Below are 22,190 nucleotides of genomic sequence, written 5' to 3'. Positions count from 1 at the left end.
GTTCAAAGTCCCCACCCTCCAACTGTCCAATATCTGTGGCCTCAGGGGACTGGGTATGCATAGGCATACTGGCTGTGTATAGTGATAATGAGGGCGGGTGAGGGATGTAAACCTCTGGAACAGATTCAGCCCCTGCATCCCCCAGATGTGACTCACTTTGGCCACCATCATCATCATCAGAGTCTGGAAAGACACTGACTTCAGGTTGTGAAGGGTAAATGATCAAACTCCCAGATCACCTGTGATATAAAAGAGAAAGCATCACATTAATACCTGCACTACTATGCTCTGCAGTACTATTTTTTTTAATATATGTTAAGCTGTATACATTGTTGTTCATCTGTTGTTGTTGATGATGATCAAGGACATCACGTCGAGGAGATTTTGATTGAGTACAATATGTCTGGCTGTAGCTGATCAGTCTGATGTGGGCTCGGAAAGCTCAGCTGCACACCAGGCACAAGTGGTCAGTTGGGGTGGTTGGCAAAGAGTTGGCTGTGGATTTACGCAGCTCACACTTCCTCTGTGCCTCTGCAGTCCTGCTCTGTTCGTAGGAGGTATCACCTTTGTTGATGCAGCTTCACCAGGCAGGGCCGTATTGCACTAGATTTTCCCAGGAGTTCCAGTCAATGGAAAAGCTTTTCAGAGAGGCTTTCAGAGTGTCCTTGAAGTACTTTTTCTGCCCACCTTGTGTGCATTTGCCTCCCACAAGTTCACCATAAATAAGTCTCTTGGGGAGGCATATGTCTGGCATATGTACAAGGTAGCCTGCCCACCTGACTTGGGCTCTCCTCAGCAGGGTGTAGATACTTGGCAGTCCAGCTTGTGAGAGGACAACTGTGTCTGAAACTTTGTCCTGCCAGGTATTTTTCAGCAGCCATCTTAAATAGTTCATAAGGAAGAGATTCAGCTTTTTGGCATAACACTCATACACAGTCCATGTCTCACAGGCATACAGTAATGTGGGCAGTATGACTGCCTTATACACCTTCAGCTTTGTGGACAGTTTGATGCCTCTCCTCTCCCACACTGATGCCCGCAGCCATCAAAGTGCAGAGCTTGCCTTGGTGATGTGTGTGTCTATCTCATCATCAATGTTCACAATTCTGGGGAGTGTGTTGTCGAGGTATGCAAACTTGTTAAGAACCTTCAGGATTTCACCTTCAATGGTGACAGTTGGTTCTGCAGGCTGATGCAAAACCTCAGTCTTCTTGGTATTAATTGTGAGGCCGAAGTTTTCTGCAGGCAATGAAAAAGCAATTCATACTCTGCTGCATCTGGGCCTCTGTGGCAGTGTTGAGTGCACAGTCATCTGCAAAGAGGAAATTGCACACAGAGTCTTATTCAACCTTGGTCTTGGCCTGTAGCCTCCACAGGTTGAAGAGCCTGCCATCAGTCCTGTATCTGATCCTGATGCTGGTTTCTTCATCATCACAGAAGCCATCTGACAGCATGGCTGATAATATCATGCTGAACAATATGGGCACTGGTACACAGCCTTGCTTGACTCCGTTGGTAACTGGGAAGGCATCACAAGAGTCTCCATAATCCAGTACTCAAGCAAGCATGCTGTCATCAAACTTTCATGGAGCTGTCATTATTACAGACTGTACAACCCACAATCTGATATAGTAGGACTTGAGGATGTTAATTTCTAACCCAAATTGTCAGTATTTCAAAATAACAGTTCTTTAAACTTGACCCTCATGAGCAATACATGCATTATGTACACTGCTGACATTCTACAGAACTCTGAACATTTTACAGGTATGGCTATCTAAAAAGTCCTATCAATACTGTGAAATCAGTCACTGTGGTCACACCTACAAGGCCTAGGTATGACCCTAAAGTGTGCACAGTCAGAATGTATCTCTACATTTTTCAGTCATGCAGACAGTGCATCAATCCAGCCAGCAGGACTGGGATGACACTTTAGCTAATACTTGAAGTAAATCTGCACGTGTGACAAAAATGTTTTGTTCTTACCAGTGGCAGGGGCACAACCTCTTCCTATTCCTGACAGTCCTGAAAAACATTTGAGGGAGAGGTAATGTAAACAGCACCACATGTTACAGTATAACACTGACAATACATCCAAATATCCCCCATTTACAGCAGCCACTATGTTAAAAGGTATATGGGTCACAATCTCTACATGAGCTTACAACTGCAGATAACCTACTTCTCCCACCCCATAATACACCTGACACCTACGTAAAGCTATGTACAGCCTAACATGCTAAATGCTACAGTATTCTGATGCTGATTCAACTAAACATACCCAAACACTCCTCTTAGGTGGATGTGGTGGCACCCACATCTACGAAATATGGTGTGATGGAAGCCTGGGAGCTGTCCTATGTTGCAAGGTTTGCCAGGAATTTCTCAGTTGATGACAGAGGTTGTTCTGCTGCAGGCCCACCAACAGTGACCTGACAATCCCTGGCCACTTCCACTGCCCATCTGCATGCCAAGTAGATCATGCCTGTGGCACGGTGTTGCACCTGCTCATATGTGTGATTCTGATGACCCACAACCTTTATGTTATGCACCAGTTCATCCCACAAGGCTTGTCACTCTTGCCTATTTTCCCTCTGTCTGGACAGCAGAACTTGGTAGAGTTGTCTTAACACTTCAATTATGAGGTTGTTTTCTGAAATACAAAATAATGGGAACACATGTCAGGATCACATACGTAGGTCTACAATATGTACAGTTACAGCAATTAAGGAAGGCTATCAGTATTACCCATTTGATTATACATGTCGTATGCAACAATGTGCCAAACATACAAAGGGTGCAGAAGCAACACGGATAGTAGCAATAGTGACCTACACCTGCTTGTGCCATGAACGATACTCACATATGATCAGACACCCAACACAGGATTACACTTGTAGTATGGCCCATATCAGGACAGCACCCCCTCCATAACAGATGTATATAGTACAATGCCAAAAATAGCTTTGTAGTATTACAACTGCCAACGAAGGCAGTATCCAGGAAACCTGTGTCCCTAGTTAACAAACATTATTAAACCCTTGCTGTACTCTACATCCTCTTTAGGAGTTACACAGCTACAGATCAATGGCATGTCACCAGTACAGTTCTAGGAAAGGCTTACTGATGTAATTCCTATTCTCCCTAAGTATATTCAAACATATGCATCATGTAGCAAACAAAATGGTTACATACATTATGGAGTACAATACCCCTCTTTTGAAAGATACAGATATAGATGTGTTGTGAAAATGAGTTCACCATAGAAAGTAACTCTCATACACAATGGTTTCCCTAGCTAGGAGGTTGTCTTTTTAAGATGGCTCTCATTAGCAGGTGATTGCCTCTGAACCAATATGTGGTTCAGGAATGCTAATTAAACCATACACTGATGATCTACAGTGTAATCAGGCAATCCCATGCAGCTATTGAAGGAGATATAAGGCCTCAATGTAGAATCCATCCCCTTTCTCATATGATGGGGTGGAAATACTGGGATAGAGATACTATATCAGCACAGAGAAGAAGTTTGTAGTAGATACTTATTACACACACATGTGTGTGCTACAGGCTGCAGCTGATGATGCTGCTGCAGGCAATAAGCTTAGTGAGAGAGGCTGCAGAATGTGGAAGACAACAACACTTATGAGTAATGGTGTGATCCATGGCAGCCTTGGTGTACAACCAGAGCCTGATTGAGGGAACCCATCCCACAGGAAACTGAGGTATGTGTTTAAGGTAAGTATATTAGCCAAAGGTATCATTAACAGAGTAAAAGGCAACGTGTTTGTTGTGTCCTTGAACAAGGTGGGGGTACATTTACCATTATGTCCACCATTTGGAGAACTGCCAAACCATGTGTTATGTTACTGTAGTCTTCTGGAACATGTGTGCTGGTAACCCTTGTTGCTACTATGACCTCTATATGTGTATGTTACCTATACAGCTGTGCTTATATGTAATATCAGTAGCAAATGATTGTGTGCTGCAGTATGATATTACTGGGTCTCCTTTGAACTACATACCTTAAAATCTTATGCGAATGCATAGTAATGCATGAGCTGACACTGTATGCACTTTCTAGTGTTGTAATAGGAATATGTTAACTGTGTTCCTATCTGCAGGTCTTTGACTTCCATCAGTCCATTTGAAATGCTTTGGGTGGATAAAGAGATGATAAGACAGTCCTTCATAACAGAATTCACAATGGTGATGTACACATACATGTATTTGAAATGCCAGACACCACTGGATTTGAACCCATGACAATGTGTACCAAAGACTTACATTTTAAATACATTTAACAGACTGAGCTACTGAGTCACTATTACAGCAGCTGGATTTTTCAATATATAATTCCACACTTACATGCTGTTAAATACCTCATTTACAGCCATTATTCTGTGTATGGCTTTATAGGGATGCATTTCACCACCAGAGTCCCAGTAAACACCCATTTTTCCATTAATGTTTTAGCAGGTGTATTTTTAAATGTTGCAGGTATAATTGCAGAGTTACCTGCTGCCAGATGCCTCACTTACCTCCATTATTATGTGTCTGGCTTTATAGTGATGTGTTCCTATAGCAGAGTTCAAGTTACATTCCCATTTTTCTATTACTCTTTTATCACATTTGCATGAAGTGCCATACGATGCACAGCACTGGTTAAACATGCTTAATGAAGGGAAATGGCACTTATTATGTTGTGCTTAAAACATCTGTGCTACTTAACAGCTGTGTGGCTTGGCGGGTTCATGCACTGATCTGTAGGTGCGATGGTCCTGGGTTTGAAATAGGGTGCAGCAGTACTTTCTGAATGTGATTAATATTATTTCACATACATATATCAATATTATTACATTTAGCTTAGCTTAGCAATGCTGTGCATCACGCAGAATCACACAAAAAATATTTAAAGAAATGAAAAATGGAAAGATATGACAGTGATGAAAATGGGTGCAAGCAAGGGGATAAACATAGTGAAAGGCAGGCAGGTAGGTGTAGGAAAGAACTATAGCTATCCATTTCTTGTACAGCAACAACTGTCCGCTTTCACATATTTTTTTAGCTGAATTTGGACTGTCACCTCCAGAGAGAGGGGTGAGGACAACATAAGTGCATTGTTAAGCCAGTTGGACCAAATAAAATATTTTCGGTGGACAGGTGCATGAAATGGAGAGCTATATGTAGAATGATTTTTTTTTTTTGAGACAGATGCCCATTTTTTTAAGGTGAGAGTGGAATGTTGAAGAAGGGGCATAGATACATGTGGGGGAGGTAAGTTGGGAAGGTGAGGAAGCTTTTGCAGAAAAGGCAGACAAGACAGCAGACAGGGTTGGCTGTGACACAAGAGGGGGTGAACACTTTGGTTGGGGAAGGTATTGTAGAATCCCAGTCCCATGGATGTGAGGCATGGCAACAGTGTGACTCAAGACCTCACCCATGGGACTGTCAGGACTGCACCTTCACTGCTCCTGTGGAGGCAGTGGTTGATGCCAGTGCTCGGGGTGAGGCTGCCCCACCAGGATGGACAACATTCTCTCTATCCAGCATAGGCATTTACCAAGAGTTCAGCTCAGCAGCCCACCATGCCTGCAGTTCCTCACAGGTGACATAATCACCCCCTCCACTTTCACTCCCAGAGGGGAGTTCACCCCCAGCCTGTGATGCGGAACTACCAGAGGGAGCAGATAGTGCAGGAAGACCAGAGGGAGTGGCACAGAGCTGCAGCCCAGAACTGCTGGGCCCCAGTGCCGCGGCCAGGGGTGCCAAGGTAGGTGGATTACCTGGAACTGGCCAACATTATTGTGCTGTAGTACATTAAATATAAACATAAGGTAAAAATAAACATAACCAAACAAATGTTAGTATTAACATAACAGAAGATAATAATGATTAATCAAAGAACTAGAAAGGAATATGATGAGGAACACGACAATAAATAATGTAAATGAAAGTATTTTAACAGCAAAGCAACACGAAATTACACATCAGGCCAGCATAGGAGGTAGGTACAAATAATGTATTAATATCAAATCATAATAATAAATATAATTAATAAATTAAAGAAGAGAAGGGGTGGGGTAAGAGAGAAAAAAAACATTAGTAACTTTGCAGGTAATGTTACGACACAGACTACTACTATGAACTTCTGCATATGCAAGATTTCAGTTGTGAGCACATTGACTGCAAATATTGTACAGATGATGTTAAATCTACATAGCTCTCAGTCTGCAGGCATGGGACATTATAGGGTAAGCCCTACCAAATGGTGGTACAATAGCACAACTACAGGGAACATTTTTACATAGTGTGCTCATACATTAATAGCAAGGTGTTTTGATAATGAATTTTCCATTAAATTGCATTCCAAGTAATGTCATATATCTGCTAATCAAGGGCTAGACATACGGGCCAGTAGTTACTGCATTCTACAAAATAGTTACAGTTGAGAGGTATCTTCATGCACACTAATTACACTAGAGAGCTGGTCATTTCTCAGCTGGCTGCCATGGGATTAGAGTCCACAAGCAGTGACTATAAGAATAATGTGCACTATATCTGAATATAATGAATTCTCAAACACCATCTCCTTTAAAACTTTTATTGCAACATTTTGTATGAAATCATGCATTTACACACATGCATAGCTGAGTGTGTTATCAGAATGGAAACCAAAAGCAGTGACCACAAGAATAATGAGCACTTTATTTGAAAACATTAGTTATCAAAGCACCATCTCATTTTACACTTTATTGCTTAATGTCTAATAATGGGTATAGTTCCCCATACTAAAGGGGTGGCGTAAGCCACAAAACTATGGGCTAGGCTTGTAAATGCCCTCGGGCAGATAGCCTAGTATGAACCTATGAACCTATGAACCTATGACATCTGGCAGTTACACCCATGTATGGCTGTGCAGGATGTCTGTTAACCTAACCACATAACCTGTTCATTTACTAAGTGATATCTACAGCATATTTAGGCAAAAATTATCAGAACTGAAGCTCAACACTTGATCTGGGTATTGCACTACATTTATTTCTGAAATTTGATGCTGTATTATTTATTAGTTAATATGCAACAGTTGACTGGTATCAGATTAGAACACACAACACATTTCTGAAAAGATTACTTATCAAAGCACCATATCCTTTTAAATGTTGTTGATAATGTTTCTTAAACTCTGGCATTTAGACACATGGATAGCTGTCCAGGACTTCAGTTAACTTACCTATATAACTGTAAAATTCCCCAAAGCAGGCAGAAGACAGCTCAATATGCAGCTAAATCCAAAAACTTGATGAACCAGCAAGTAATCATACCAAAAAACTTTATTGCAGAGAGGGTTTGTTTTTGTTATAACTTACCTATATACCATGTTCATTGACTGAGTGGAATATACAGCATTATCTCAGACAAAATGAGCAAAACACAGGCCTGAACCTTACTCTGGGTATTTTATTATATTTATTTCTGACATTTATTGCTGCATTCTTTATTCAGTTAAATGTAACACTTGTCTGGTGTCAGATTACACACATCCAGTGAATACAGGCATAGTGAAAAAACATTACTTATCAAAGCATTATCACCCTTTAAAATGTATTAATTAATGTTGTTTCAACTGTGGCATGGAGACTATGGATAGCTGTCTAGGACTTCTGTTAACTAACCTATATACCCTGATTATTTATTGAGTGAAACCTACAGCATATTTCAGACAATGAACAGACCAGAACAGTGACTCTTAATCTGTGTAGACCCCAATACTAACTGATGTTTGGAAGCTATACTATACGGTACTGCATGCTTACTTGCATTTACTTGCTTTATCCTTTCGGGTAGGCAGTGACACATTAATAAAGATGTAAGATGTCCCAGGCATGTCATACCTGACTGTTAAGATTACAAAGTCTGTAATTACTTTATTGTATAATTATGCTATGCATTAAGTTATTACTTTGATGTTTTCCTGCTACCACATGATTGCCTCATCCTGGCAAAGTACCCTGCATGGGACTGGACATTGCAAGCCCTCTCTTCTGCAGGTGTGGTAAGAGAAGCAAACCATTATGCATACCAGTTTTCAACAGATCCAGCTTGTCTATTTCTAAATTACTGGCAAGCATACTTATATGTCTATGGGTTATGCCCTAGCCTCTTGGGCCCAGGTGTCCAATGTTCTCCTCTGTGAAATTCCTGTCTATTGGCTTTTAAAGAGGCTGCATTCCCACCCTTGCATATCATGCTGTAACTTTCAAAAAAGTGATGCACTGCTTAGCATCACGCAAACTTGCACAAACCATGTATAAGCAAAGCATAACAACATGCAAATGGGAATAGACTGTTGACAATGTTTAAGCACTGCTTAGCATTGCACAGCTTTTCTAAATGTAACAATTATTTAATTTTAAACTAAACCAATGTTCCAGTCACCTGACACATTTTCACAAGAATATATGTAAAAAAGTATGACTGCTCAGGAATCGAGCCCATGACCTACTATACTGGAGTTCATGACTTAACCTATCTAGCCATGGGGATATTGAATGGAACTCCTATATATTCAGATATACTGCAAGGTGCCTATATGGGTGGTGCAGCTTTGCTGCATGGGTTTGCATGGTGCTAAGCACCGCAATACTACTACAACTGAATACATCTGGTTACTACTGTTAGATGTCTAGCAGATGTCTGCTGTATACGTAAGCACAGCTAAGCATAGCTAAGCAACATGCCACACCGCATAAACAAGCACATCAAAAAATAAATAAAATTGAATACATCCGGTTTCTATTTTAGATGTCTAGCAGATGTCTACTGTATATGTGAGCGATGGTAAGCATAGCTGCAAAACTTGCCACACCTCACAAACAAGCACATAAACTTAAAAAAAAAATTAAAACTGCAATTTCATGAAGTAATATCTGTTGTTCACCTTTCAGTCCAGGTTAATGGGCCAAAAGGTATTGCGCTGTGCTTTACAACTGTCCAGAGGTTTTCTGGAAGTTCATAAGTATGGAATAGCCTCTACAGTGTTGCTTTTATGGATTCAATATCCATGTTACTGTGATCTCCCTCAGCAGAGTGCTATAATTAATATGTATGGCATGCTGCCGAAGAAGAACTATGGCCGTGTACATGGGTACTTTCCATGTAGGCTTTTCACGGAGCCTACACAGATTTTATTTAATCCTCTAAACTGTAATTATGATCAAAAAGGTATATTTGGCTACATTTGTACTGTCTATTAATTTTTTATTAGATTTTAATATAATTGAGAACCCTGAGAATTTCTAAGATGGAGGAATTCACTTTTAATCCACTTAAAACAAGTTTAGCATTTCTAATATTTTTCTCTGGTATTCGTTTTTGCAAAGACACTATTAATATCCTTTCAGAAGTTACCAGTCTAGATTTCTATATAACATAATTTTTATTATTTTTTGTAATCTTTCTTTAAAATCTAATAGTTGAACAAAAGAATCATAATTCGTACCATGGATTGATATTCTAATGATGCTGCTCCATGAATTTCAATCAATAATTTTTGCATTTATTAATGGTTTTGTTCTCTGTGATAGGATTAGAAGTTTAGCTTTATTTAATTATATCATTTTTATACAATCCTGTATTTACTCCCATCTGTATATTTCATTAAATTTGTGATAACAAATGCATAATATAGAAGTATTCCTCATCCAGAATTTTCATTAAAAAATGAATGCTTGTTAGTGTTAACCCTCACAATACTCACCTTTAATATTTCAAACATAGTTTTCTGTCATCATTTACATTATAATATGCCACTAGAACATATTAAAATTAGATTTCTGTTGTAATTCATCTCAAAATAAAGTTTTGGTTTTACTCCTAACATATAAACTCATCCAGTTTTGTGAATGTAAAAACATTAGAACATGTCACACTTAGGGAGTATCTTTCTATTTTTATGCTATATTAATGATAAATGATCACTGCTTTGATTATATATATACAGCACAAGTAACACTGACATTTTCCCAAGTTAAAAGAAGGTAAAGAGAAACATTCTGTCATCGATTCTTGACACAGACTAATGGAACAGTGTAAATTAAGCCTCCATTATCATTTTTCTTCTCCAAATTGATTAAACCTAGAACTTATCTAAAACTGATACTATTTTAACCGTATTGTGTCATTTCTTTGATTTCTGGTACTTGAATTGATAGATGCAACAATGCACTTAAAGTCAACATAAATGATTCAGAATGCATTTTACAAAATACAAACTAGTCTGTACTGATTTTCTCTTATCTTTTTTAAATTTGGTATAATACATTACAAATCCCCAGACATGATTAATTTTCTTTTGATGTAGTATCTTATTAATTTTTAAATGTTTCTTCCACTACAGTATCTATATTTTCAATAACTTAATTGTTGAAGTTTATCTTCTGTCTGGTAACTCAGTATACAATAATGAATTGTAGGCCATGGATCCAACTTTACTTAATTGTGTGTTAATATTGAGATAAAACGTGTTTCTTCTAAACATACTGTGATTGAATGTGTTATTTCCTTATATTAAACATAGAAACATTGGGACATAAGAACAATATCAGGCAAGTGTTTACAATAATCATAAGATGCCTAGCCATATCCACCTTTCAGGAGACACTCTTAAAAGATTTTGTCCATTTTAGAAGCACCTAATAGTACAATCCTCCGAAAATCAAACATGGCTGTAGATGGTAACCCTGTTGTAAATTTGTGCATACCCATCCAACTGTTAAGGCTAGCCTTAGAAGCAGGCAATGTAGTGCTTTGCTTGACCTGTACCATGGTAAGTTATTTTATAGACTGGGAATATGTTGAATTTGGAACATATCATGCCAGTGAATCATGATTATTTGCTGTTATGATTTTAGGTCCCTAATATGAGTGTTGTAGAGCCTCTGATTTTGTGAAGATATAAGAGGCCAAATAGGACATGGAGTTTCCTGGCTGGAAAAGGAAGACACTAGTCACTTACAGAGTATAAGGAGAGTTGTAGTAATCTACTGAGATAGCTAAAGGATTTAAGGCCTTTAATGTTTTGGGTTAAAAGTTGTTGGGACCTTACAAGTTGAGTAATTGACTTGGATTTGCACATAACAAAGGAGTGCTGTATTAAATGACGAGTCTGATAAGGGAAGAGTATAATATACAGATGACAACTTTGGATCTTGAAGAGATATGGGTAGGTGGAAGGTTTTCCTGATTATGGTGGGAGCCTGATGATTGACCAAGAAAGTAGTCCCATAAGCATCACACTTTGTTATGACTCATCTGTCTGAAGAGAAGTGCAAATTATAACATATACGGTAGGACAGATTTTATTTTTTTTTTGCTAAATACTACTATGCTACAGTTTTTGCATTTAGCTTGAGGTAATTTTCAGTATCCAGATATGCTTATATTCCAGCCATTGTTTGAGCAGTCATCAACAAATTTGTCAATTGTAATTCTGGGATATTGTTGGGAATTTGTCAATTGCACTTCTGGTTATTGTTGGGAATATCTGAAAAACAAATTCCAAATTGGAAAGTGCCCAGCAGTGATCCTTCTTTAACCCTGCTATTTACAACATTATGTTCAGAGAAGGTACCAACAAGCTTCACAACTTGGAATGCACTGCATATCCAGTTTGCAATCTTGTGGACAACATGGATGCTTGCATTATGCTAGTCTGATTATTAATAATACTAGCTTAAGGGATAGTATCAAAATGTTGGTCACATTAAGATAAGCAGTGTACACAGAGGGACCATTGTCTACAGCCTGTGTAAACTTTTCAAAAAGCTTACATGGTACAAGAGAGATGACCTGCTATTCATATAACCAAAGTGAGTGCTATTTAGTTAAGTTGCATTTCCTGTGTATGCACATATGAGTTCTGCTATGATGTAATCCATGGCTTTGTGTATAAGGTTGTGGAGGTTGACAGGCTTATAATTGTTTGGTTCTATAGATGGGCTACCTTGTGTATGGGAGACATGATGGTTGCTCTCCAAGTATCAGACACAAACCCTGTAGATATGTTGAGTTTAAATGTTTTAGGTAGATACCTGACACTGATGACAGTGCAGTGTGGTATGTAATTTGGTCCCACTGGAATACTATTTTTAGCCTTTTGCAAGGGTTGTTAAACTTTTTGCAAGGGCTTTTAGGAATAAAGGGGCAACTGTTTGGGTAGGTAGGGTACAGTTAGCACTAACTTTGTTATATTCTAGGCTATATCCTTGAAATTTGAATGCATTTTATAATTATGGATGAACTCAGTGCATTAACGGACAATGTTCCATAATTTGTCTGAAATATTTGAAGATAAATGTGCAGGATTCTTTAATAGCTATTTCTACTCTGGTTTACATATTCTAACAGTACTTTTAAGTTCCTTGACAGCATGTTTTAATGTAGTCTTGAAGTGGGGATGGGGATTTCATACAACTTTTCACTGTTTTCCTTTCTTTTTGTTATACAATTTATAAATATTTTAGTTTCATGACAGAAGCTTATTCCTGAATTTACCCTAATATATTTCAAGTGGATAGGTGTGGACGTCTCTATACAGTTGTTTAGTTGCTGGTAATAAAATGGAGGAGAAAGAGGCAACTTTCTCAGATGGGTTGATTTACTCAATGATTAGGGTGACTTGATTAACTGCACACACATCACATTTCTGATTGTGATAAAATGATCACACTAAAGTATTTCAGTTTGCTTTATACAAATGTGCACTAGTCCTGCAAAGACAGACAAATGACTTTATAAGTATCAATTCAGCAGGGTCAGCCACTTTTACTCATAGGCATCAAACAAACCCAGCAGTTATAGCCACATTGTTGACTGCATCCTTCTCAGATGTCTGTGTCCAGAAAATAATAAATAATTATGACATTATATAAGGGTCACTAGAATCATACCATAAGATCCAGTCATGTGAAGAACAGTTTAAATAGAAGAGTATTTATGAAAGAAAAAGAAATATTAAGCACCTGATAAAATATGCTAAGTCAATATGCACAATCTTTCCAGAAGTACAGTCATTTGAATAATTCCACATCAAAGAGAGCTATTAAAATAAAGCCATTAAATAAACAATACATAAGAGAACTATTACTAATGCAGAGGTTGCTGCAGGCACATACCTTTGCATTCCAGTGTTTTATCTGCAAATGCGTGCCTGTTGCCCTTGAAGAATAAACTGCTTATGTTACATTAAAAATTGTGTGTTGGTGATATTGCCATAACATTTCCTCAACTAAAGCAGCTACACAAAAGGGAATGGCTGGCCAGCAAAGATAGCAGGTTCCTAGTTGCTATGCATGCAGTTGTGCAGACCATTAAGGAGGCTAGCCCAAACTTCCAATTGCTCTTGAGCACTGTCTAGTTAAGTGACTTGCTCAGTGTCACACATTAGGCAAAACAAGATAGAAAGATTCAAACCCTGACACAGGACACAACTCATTAAAAAGTAAGAGCTTTAGTACTCTGTACTAATTGCCAGAGAAACTGTTTTTAACTAAATAAAAATGTGTAGTCCCGTAACAGACTTGATAAAGGCTGTCCCACAAAACGTTACCAAGTCAGCAAAATCAGACTCTTCAGTCCAAGATGTATAATGCCACAAAAGTTTAATACACGATAAAAGTTGAACATAGGTTAAGCGCTTTCATTTCCAAATAAATGGAAACTTCTTCAGAACAAAGCAACATCCTGTAACACACATATATATATCATCCATTAAATTGATTGATTGATTTATCAGATCCAATTAGTCAGTCGTACAATATAAAAATTTAAAGTAACATGATAGTATAGTTGTTGTTAGCTTAAAAAACGTGTTATTCACGTATTAACTTCCTTTCAGTACACTGGAATATACACCTTATACTGTATTTGTGTACAAAATCACAAGTTGCATGAATTCATAAATCACATAACTGTATAATGTCTAATTGACCACTCGTTTGTGTAAAAAATGTATATGTGTAATATATATATATATAATACACAGTGTATGAAAATTAATAAAATAGAATCAAATGGAAATGGTATATGAAGTTGTTAAAAAAGTATGTATTTAATATGTGAATAAATAAATAATTAAATAAATAAATAATTAGGTATGAATGTAAATGTAAATGCACCTAATATACATAATGTATATAAAATTCCATCATAGATTAAAATGTTAAAATATTCTCATCATAGATTAAAATATTCCTATGATTTCAGGCCTTATCTTGTATTTTCCTTTTAATCTTGTTGGCTCTCAGTTTTAAAACTGGTAGAAGGGACATGTGGTCATTCAACCCAGGGGGTGTATTAGAATCAAGTATTAATTGCCAAATAAGCTCCCTATAACTGAGTTGGTTCTCCCAATCACCGCCTCTAGTATTTTTTGACACCTTTTCCAAAACCCAGAATTTGTAGGTGGCCTGTTCACAACTTAGGGTATGCCTATAAAGGGCATTGGTTTTCTTTTTCCTGGTAATGTCATATGTATGTTCATATACCCTTTGGCGCAGATGCCTCTCAGTTTTCCCTACGTAATGTGCCCAACAGACAGTACAGTATGCTAAATACACTACTCCACTAGTATAACATGTACAGTAACCTTTTCCTTTTAAAACAAAATTAATAGTGGGTAGTTTAATTTCATCCGTGTTAACCATAAATGCACATTGATGGCACTTGCCACAATGGAATGTACCCTTTCTTTTGTTGTTGTCTTCCCCTTGCCACTTTCTCTCAAAAATAGTTTTTAAATTTGCCCCTTTTCTAAAACTATAACGTAAACATCTGTCAAATATGCCGACACTGTTAGGCATACTCTTAAACATATTCCATGTCCTATTAATGACCTTTTTTACTAAATTAGTGTTTACACTGTATGTCATAACCAAAAAAGGGGTTTCTGAAGTTGTTTTGGGTATTACACAATCAACGTCCTCCAGGTTGTTTCCCATAATAGTGCCCTCACTCACTCTCTCCGTATTTAGTAAGGGAACATATTTTGTCCCCCATCCCTGTAATATTTCTTCCTTTAATGGAGAAATAATGGAGTTGGGGTAACCTCTTTCCTGGAATAATTTTTGTACATAATCTAGTTCCTTAGTTAGTTCCTCATATCTTGTTGTCATCCGTGCCACCCTAACCATCTGCCCTTTAACAATATTCTTCTTCTGTAATGGAGGATGGTTGCTGTTATAATGAAGATAGGCATTTGAAAAACAAGCTTTCCTGTAAATACTGGATGTAAATATACTATTGTTGTAATCCTTCTTAATGGTAAGGTCTAGGAAGTGTATTTCATCCTTGTTAAATTCATATGTAAAACAAAGAAATGTAGTGGATTCATTAAAATACTGTATGGCCTCTAAGGCCTCTTCCTGTGTACCTCCCCATACAATTAGTATGTCATCTAAAAAGCGGTAATATTGAATAATGTTAGTCATAAATGATGACTTAAAAATGTAATGTAGTTCCCAGAAAAGCATGACAATATTAGCAAAAATGGGGGCACAAGCTGCCCCTATTGCAACACCATCAACTTGTAAATAAATTTCATCCTGGAAATAAATAAAATTGTTTTTTAAAACCAATTCAATATTCTCAAGAATAAGTCTAAATTCATTATTGGACAAAAACTTGAATTCAATTAACATGTACTCAAACCAATCTAGTCCAATGCTGTGCGGAATAACAGAAAAAAGATCCCTAACGTCTATAGTAAGAAATGCATAATGGGATTGAAAGGACAATTGGTTTAGCTTCTTTAATAGATCCCACGAGTCAATAAGAATGTGGGTATATAGTTTGTAAAAAGGTTTCAGTTTTGAATCTATGTATATTGCCAAGGGTTGTGTTTTTGAACCTTCAGATGTTACAATGGGTCTCATTGCCACATTTTCCAACCCTTTGTGAGTTTTTGGAATACCAAACAAAATACAAACTAAATACTTAAATCCCTTCTACTTCAATATAGTAGAGAAGATTATATCACGGTAATATGAGAAAATAGCATATAATGAATGCTAAATATCAGATGGTTCTGATCATTACTCCATTTGTTGGAGGCTTTAAAGAAGGTACTGCAAATATATATTACTAAAATGCAAACTGTTTAGACTATATTACACAATTCAGGCCTGTTAATTATGAATTAATTAATTCAGTAGACTGAGTAAAGCAAAGCAATTAAAGGCAATATAAGCGCTGCAGCAGCTTTTGTTCAACAGTCAACAACCAAAAAGTCATACATAAATCAAAAATATTACTGCATACAACATTGGATAAGGGCATTGCATGCTTTCTTGATGGATCCCTATCATATCACTGAACACTTATGTCACTGAAACCCATAAGGTTGAACCCATTTTATTGAAAACTCATAACACTGAAAAGTGTGGAACTGTATAGAATTGTGTAGAATGCATGTGATGGTGTCATTTCTTGTCATAGGAGTTATTAAAGAAGTGAGTCTAACACAGAATGTATGAGTTGCAATGGTCAGCATCATGTTGTACCCTTAAATCTGTAGATGTCAGTATTTTCTCCTAAGCACTGATTCACTGTGTATGGTGTTTTATTTTTTTCTTTTCTCCATGGTTGTGTGACCATGGATTTAGTATATATAAGTAAAGGGGTGTAGGGATACAATGGGGCTTGTCCCCATGAAAAACAATGTTTTAGGATATATTTCTTGGGGAGAATGTGTTCAGTGTTATGAGTTTTTGGTGTTATGAGTTTTCAGTGATACGGGTTTGGACTTAAGAGTTTCGATGTTTTGAGTTGTCAGTATTATGACATTGACACTTGCAGGACACTTAGGTCTCATTTTGACCTCCCTATATCTACTCTGTCATCAAGAATAGCTGTTCCATCTTTGATCATTAAATACAGTTTAGACCTACTTGAATGGATAGCAATGCTGTTTTGTTGCAACATACACCACCAGAGCCTGAACATGGGCAAACGGGGTCCTACGTAACGTGATAAATGAGGCCCCTACCAGCCATACCAGTATCCTATTACTTGGCTGTTTTACCCCAGTTATCATAAACAGGATCAAACTTGTCAGTGTACATACTATTTCTTTACTTTTACAATTATCACAGAGGTTCAGATTTCACTTAAAACATTTATTTCAGATTTTGCAAAAAAAAACTCTGACACCCATTTTCTAAACAAAGCATTCTCACATTGAAAACAGACTTAATATGAGAAACAGTAAACTTCCCTTTCCCTGAAACTCACATTCAATTATAAAGCATGTGACAACCTGTTAAACTGCAAGATAAATTCTGTGATTCATACTAATTAACATCTATGTGAAAAGTGCTGGAATTCAAAATACAAATGTTTAACACATTTGCTAAAAGCCTGAGACATGACCCAAGAGACTTTTGTCAGAAGGAGCCCAGGAGCATTGTTTTATTGAAGTAAATTAGCAGAGTTGCAATGAGGACAATGGAGAGCCGAGGGAAACAAACCACATACTACAAGAATCAGTTTTTTAACAGCTCATAAAATTAGTCATCTGCACTAAGGGTAGACAAACTCTTGTAGCCCAAACACACTGCATTTCAACTGAAACTCACAAGCTTAGTAAAAACAAAAAAAACACTACCATTATGGAAAAGAAACTGTAAATCAGCAAAACTTATTTATTCCAAAACAAACAATCACTAAAAAGATAAGCTGGATACAGCTGAGATGAAGCTCTGAAATGAGGTAGCAGGCTCTGATGAAGAGCCAAAACATGGGTGTTTTTGTGTGTGTGTGTGTGTGTGTGTGTGTGTGTGTGTGTGTGTGTGTGTGTGTGTGTGTGTGTGTGTGTGTGTGTGTGTGTGTGTGTGTGTGTGTAATATCCAAAGTAGAAGGGCTGCATTTTTTACTTTAGCTGTTTTTTTTGAAAAGACACTGATAATTTGCAAAACCTTATGATATGGATTTTGTTCTGATGGGCTTCATTTACAAGATCCTGAATTTGAAGTTATTCCTTCTGTGAGTAAGGTTGATTTCTGAAGTCCCAGACTGCATGATGGTAACTGACCAATGCTCTGCAGACTGCATTGTGGTAAATGGGCACTGTTCTGCAGATTGCTTGATGGTAACTGTCCACTGCTCTGCAAATTGCATTGTGGTAATTGGGCACTATTCTGCAGATTGCATGCCGATAACTGGCCACTGCTCTGCTGATTGCATGGTGATAACTGGGCACTGCTCTGCATATTGATTGGTGGTAACTGGCCACTGCTCTGTGGATTGCATGGTGGTAATTTGGCACTGCTCTGCAGATTGCATGGTGGTAACTGGCCACTGCTCTGCAAATTGCATGGTGGTGACTGGGTATTGCTCTGCAGATTGCATGGTGGTAATTGGGAACTGCTCTGCAGATTGTATGGTAGTGATTGGGTACTGCTCTGCAGATTGCATGGTGATGATTGGGTACTGCTCTGCAGATTGCATGGTGGTTATTGGGCACTGCTCTGCAGATTGTATGGTGATGATTGGGTACTGCTCTGCAGATTGCATGGTGGTGATTGGGTACTGCTCTCTAGATTGCATGGTGATTATTGGGGCCTGCTCTGCAGATTGCATGTTGGTGTTTGGGCACTGCTGTGCAGATTGCTTGGTGGCAATTGGCCATTGCTCTGCTAGCTTTGTTTACTGCTCTGGAAGTGCAAGCTCTAATGACTGAAGTTGGGTATCATGGTTATGGTAACTTATTTGATTTATTGGATGTTTGATGTAGCAATTTTCATTTAGTTTTCACTAATTAAGGCAGTGAGACCAACATATCATGGGTAGCTTCTACTTTTTCAGAGACAATGGAAGTGTCTTCATTCATCTTGTATTAGACATGGTCTTGAGGTGAGAACACTAAAGCTCTAGATCATGTGCTAAATCCAGACACAGCACTAGGCTTCCCACACTTAATGAATGCATTTGCTATTTTAAATAGTTGGAGCAACACAGGCATGTATAATATAGAGTGGATATGAAATACACTTACAAAGCAGAACTGCAGAAGCAGAGGAGCAGCTATAACTCCTTCCCCATGCACACTCAAGCAGCATAAACCTTTGCATAACTGAATTAATCGGTACTGATCTTTCAGTAAAGGAGTCATACTATGATTCTGTGTGAATGCACTAACAGAATTATTAATGAATGGTTATCAAAAGCTAATCATCTTTTTGTTATATTCAAGCTTGAACATACTAATTTCAGTTCAAATGAAATGGAAGCAAAGATAATTCTTGGATATCAGCAGTTCAACATAGGGGAAACAGAACCCTGACTATGACTTGGATAACCCAGCTTTCATTAACAGCATAGGGGGAACAGAACCCCGACTATGACATGGATAACCCAGCTTTCATTAGCAGCATAGGGGGATAGAACCCTGACTATGACTTGGATAACCCAGCGTTCATTAACAGTACAGGCACTGCATGGGCTAAGACAGGGACAGATGGATTGAGCACCCGTCATCCACTCAGCCAGCCTGGGATGAGGAAGGAGGTGGGAATCACTTCTCCACTGACCCCAAGAGAACTCTTGTGGGATTGCTGATTTCACCAGTTGGATTTGGTAGTACATTACACTTGTTAAAACAGGACATTTTTCTCATGAGTATCTTTAGATAAGTGATGATCTCAAAGGCAATGGCTTAAGTGATATTCAGCAGCTATTGCACAGAAAGAGTTAGGTGGCAGACCTTCATGTGAACACAGGTGCGGCATCTCCTGTCTATTGCCTCTGAAGAAGAATGAATGTGCTATTTAGCTCTTGCTCCTTTTAGTAAATGAACAGGCAATAAGGGTCTTACCTTGCCAGTGGAATGAACAGGCTGGCTTTTTTCCCTGGGAGGGTGGTGAATGGGGCAATAGTGGCTGGTAAAGGAAGCCCAGTGGCTGGGAGTAAGGGTGAGCTAAATAATAATAATTCTTTCAACCACTTACTGCATTTGATGCCTGTTACACTTGCTGTCTAAAATGAGGACTGTGCTTTACAAAATTAGACTTGGGTAAAAATAATTTAAAGTGAAAAAGAAACACTGACCACATATACTTTCTAGCTTAATTCGATGCAGTAGTGAGACCATATATTACCTATGAATTCTGACAATGCTTTATAATTATTTTTAATGCACTGATACATATCAAGGCAAAAAAGGTAAATCATTTTTTTCCTAAATGTCAATGAATACAAAAACAAATGAAAATATTTTTATTTATTTTATTACTGACATTATGCAGATGATATAAACTAAGGTACTTCTTTTTAATAAAGGCAGTTAGGAATTCTAACACACTGAAATACACATATAATGCCATCTAAGTATTTCACTAGTCAGATGTCTTTCACATCAATACTGAATTTCAACATTCCATTGAAACGTGATTGCAGTTAGCTTCTCCTAAGAAGATAAAGTTAAATTATTTTTCTGAACTAAAGTTAGAATAAGCTAACCTCAAGTACAGCAGAGCTCTCAGAATGAACATGCTCCTGCAAAGTAGAACAACAGAAGCTGTAAATAAATGAGTGAGACCACTCATAGGTGTCCGCATTTCCCCACCAACAGACCCCCATGTGTACAACAGCAATGGGATATAAAAATAAAGAGGAAACCCCTTTATATTTTTTTTAAACTCTGAGTACAGCTAACCGTAGCTGAGCGGGTGTGCCCATCGCTTCACTACAGTTAAAGCAGCTGAAAAGGCTGAAGAGGATAACAAGGAATAGTGTTGATGGATTTGGTATTGAAGCACAACTTTATATTTTTTGAGGGCGAGTTGTTTAAACAGATCCAGGGAGTGGCCATGGGAGAAAGTTGTGCCCCTACTTATGCCAACATTGTGCTCATGGTTTGGGAAGAGAAGTTTGTGTTCCAGTCTGAATATGCACAATATTGGGTATATTACAAACATTACATGGATGATATTTGCATTTTTTGGAAAGGTAGTATGGAAAAGATAACAGAATTTATAGACTATCTAAACAATACCACTAATTTTTTGAAATTTACTTCCCATATTACACATGACTATATAAACTTTCAGGATGTCACTATTAAAAAAGATGTCCTAGGGCAGCAGTTTACATCTAATGTATATAGAAAGGAAACCTTTTCTAACTCATGCTTATATTTCACTAATTCCCATCCGTTTAAACAGAAGAGAAGTATTATCAAGGGACAATTTGTCCGTAGTTGTAGGATGACCTCTTTGGACTCGGACTTCGAAGACGAAAGTCAGAGAGTCAAAGAAATGTTTATATCTAGGAAGTATCCTGACTATTTAATTGATGAGGTATTGGAGGAAGTAAAGAATGGAAGAAAGGATAAGTTTGCCCCTATTTTGCGAACAGGAGATACAGGTGTGATAGTACCGATAAATGTGCAGGGTAACACACAACAACCAGGCGTGACGTTACCAGGGATGAAATCCAGAAACCTTGGGGGTAATTATGTGATGTTTTATAATCAGAATACCTCTAGGGTTAAAAACATTATTACTCAACATTGGAGCAGATTTAGGTGTTATTCAGAGTTGGAGGTTTTGTTTACCAACACCCTAGGATTCACATACAAAAAAGGCAGGAACCTCAAGGATTTGTGGAGCATAATGGTTCTATTGTTTCATTTAAGAAATTGGGAACCTACAAATGTGGGGCATGTGCCCAATGCCCATATATACTTAGACAGGATTCTGTACACATCCTGTCAAGAGACTATCAGATTCAGAGTAGTAGTTTTTCCAATTGTAATAGTGAAGGCTTGATTTATTTAGCCCTATGCAAAACCTGTGGTGCATTTTACATTGGAAAAACTACTCGTAAACTCAGAAGGAGGATTTATGAACATTTATATGCTATTAGAGTTGAAGACATTAAAAATGCCTTGTTTAAACATACACTGACATGTCCCCAAGCAAAATGGGGCTTCTTTCTTGTAGAGAAGGTTCAATGTGATGTGGGGGGGGGGGGGGGAGCTGTGGCAAAATAGGATAGAGGTGAGAGAAATATTTTGGCAGTTGTTATTGGAAGCCAATAGATTCCCAGGGCTGAATGAATACATATCCATTGCCCCTATTTTAAAAATGAGAGCTGTAAAACTATAAAATAAGTACATATATTGTTTTGCAAGT

This window comes from Protopterus annectens, chromosome 15.part0, assembly GCF_019279795.1.
Source record: "Protopterus annectens isolate FY-2018-M chromosome 15.part0, PAN1.0, whole genome shotgun sequence".
NCBI lineage: Eukaryota > Metazoa > Chordata > Ceratodontiformes > Protopteridae > Protopterus > Protopterus annectens.
Note: the sequence above shows the minus strand (reverse complement) of the source record.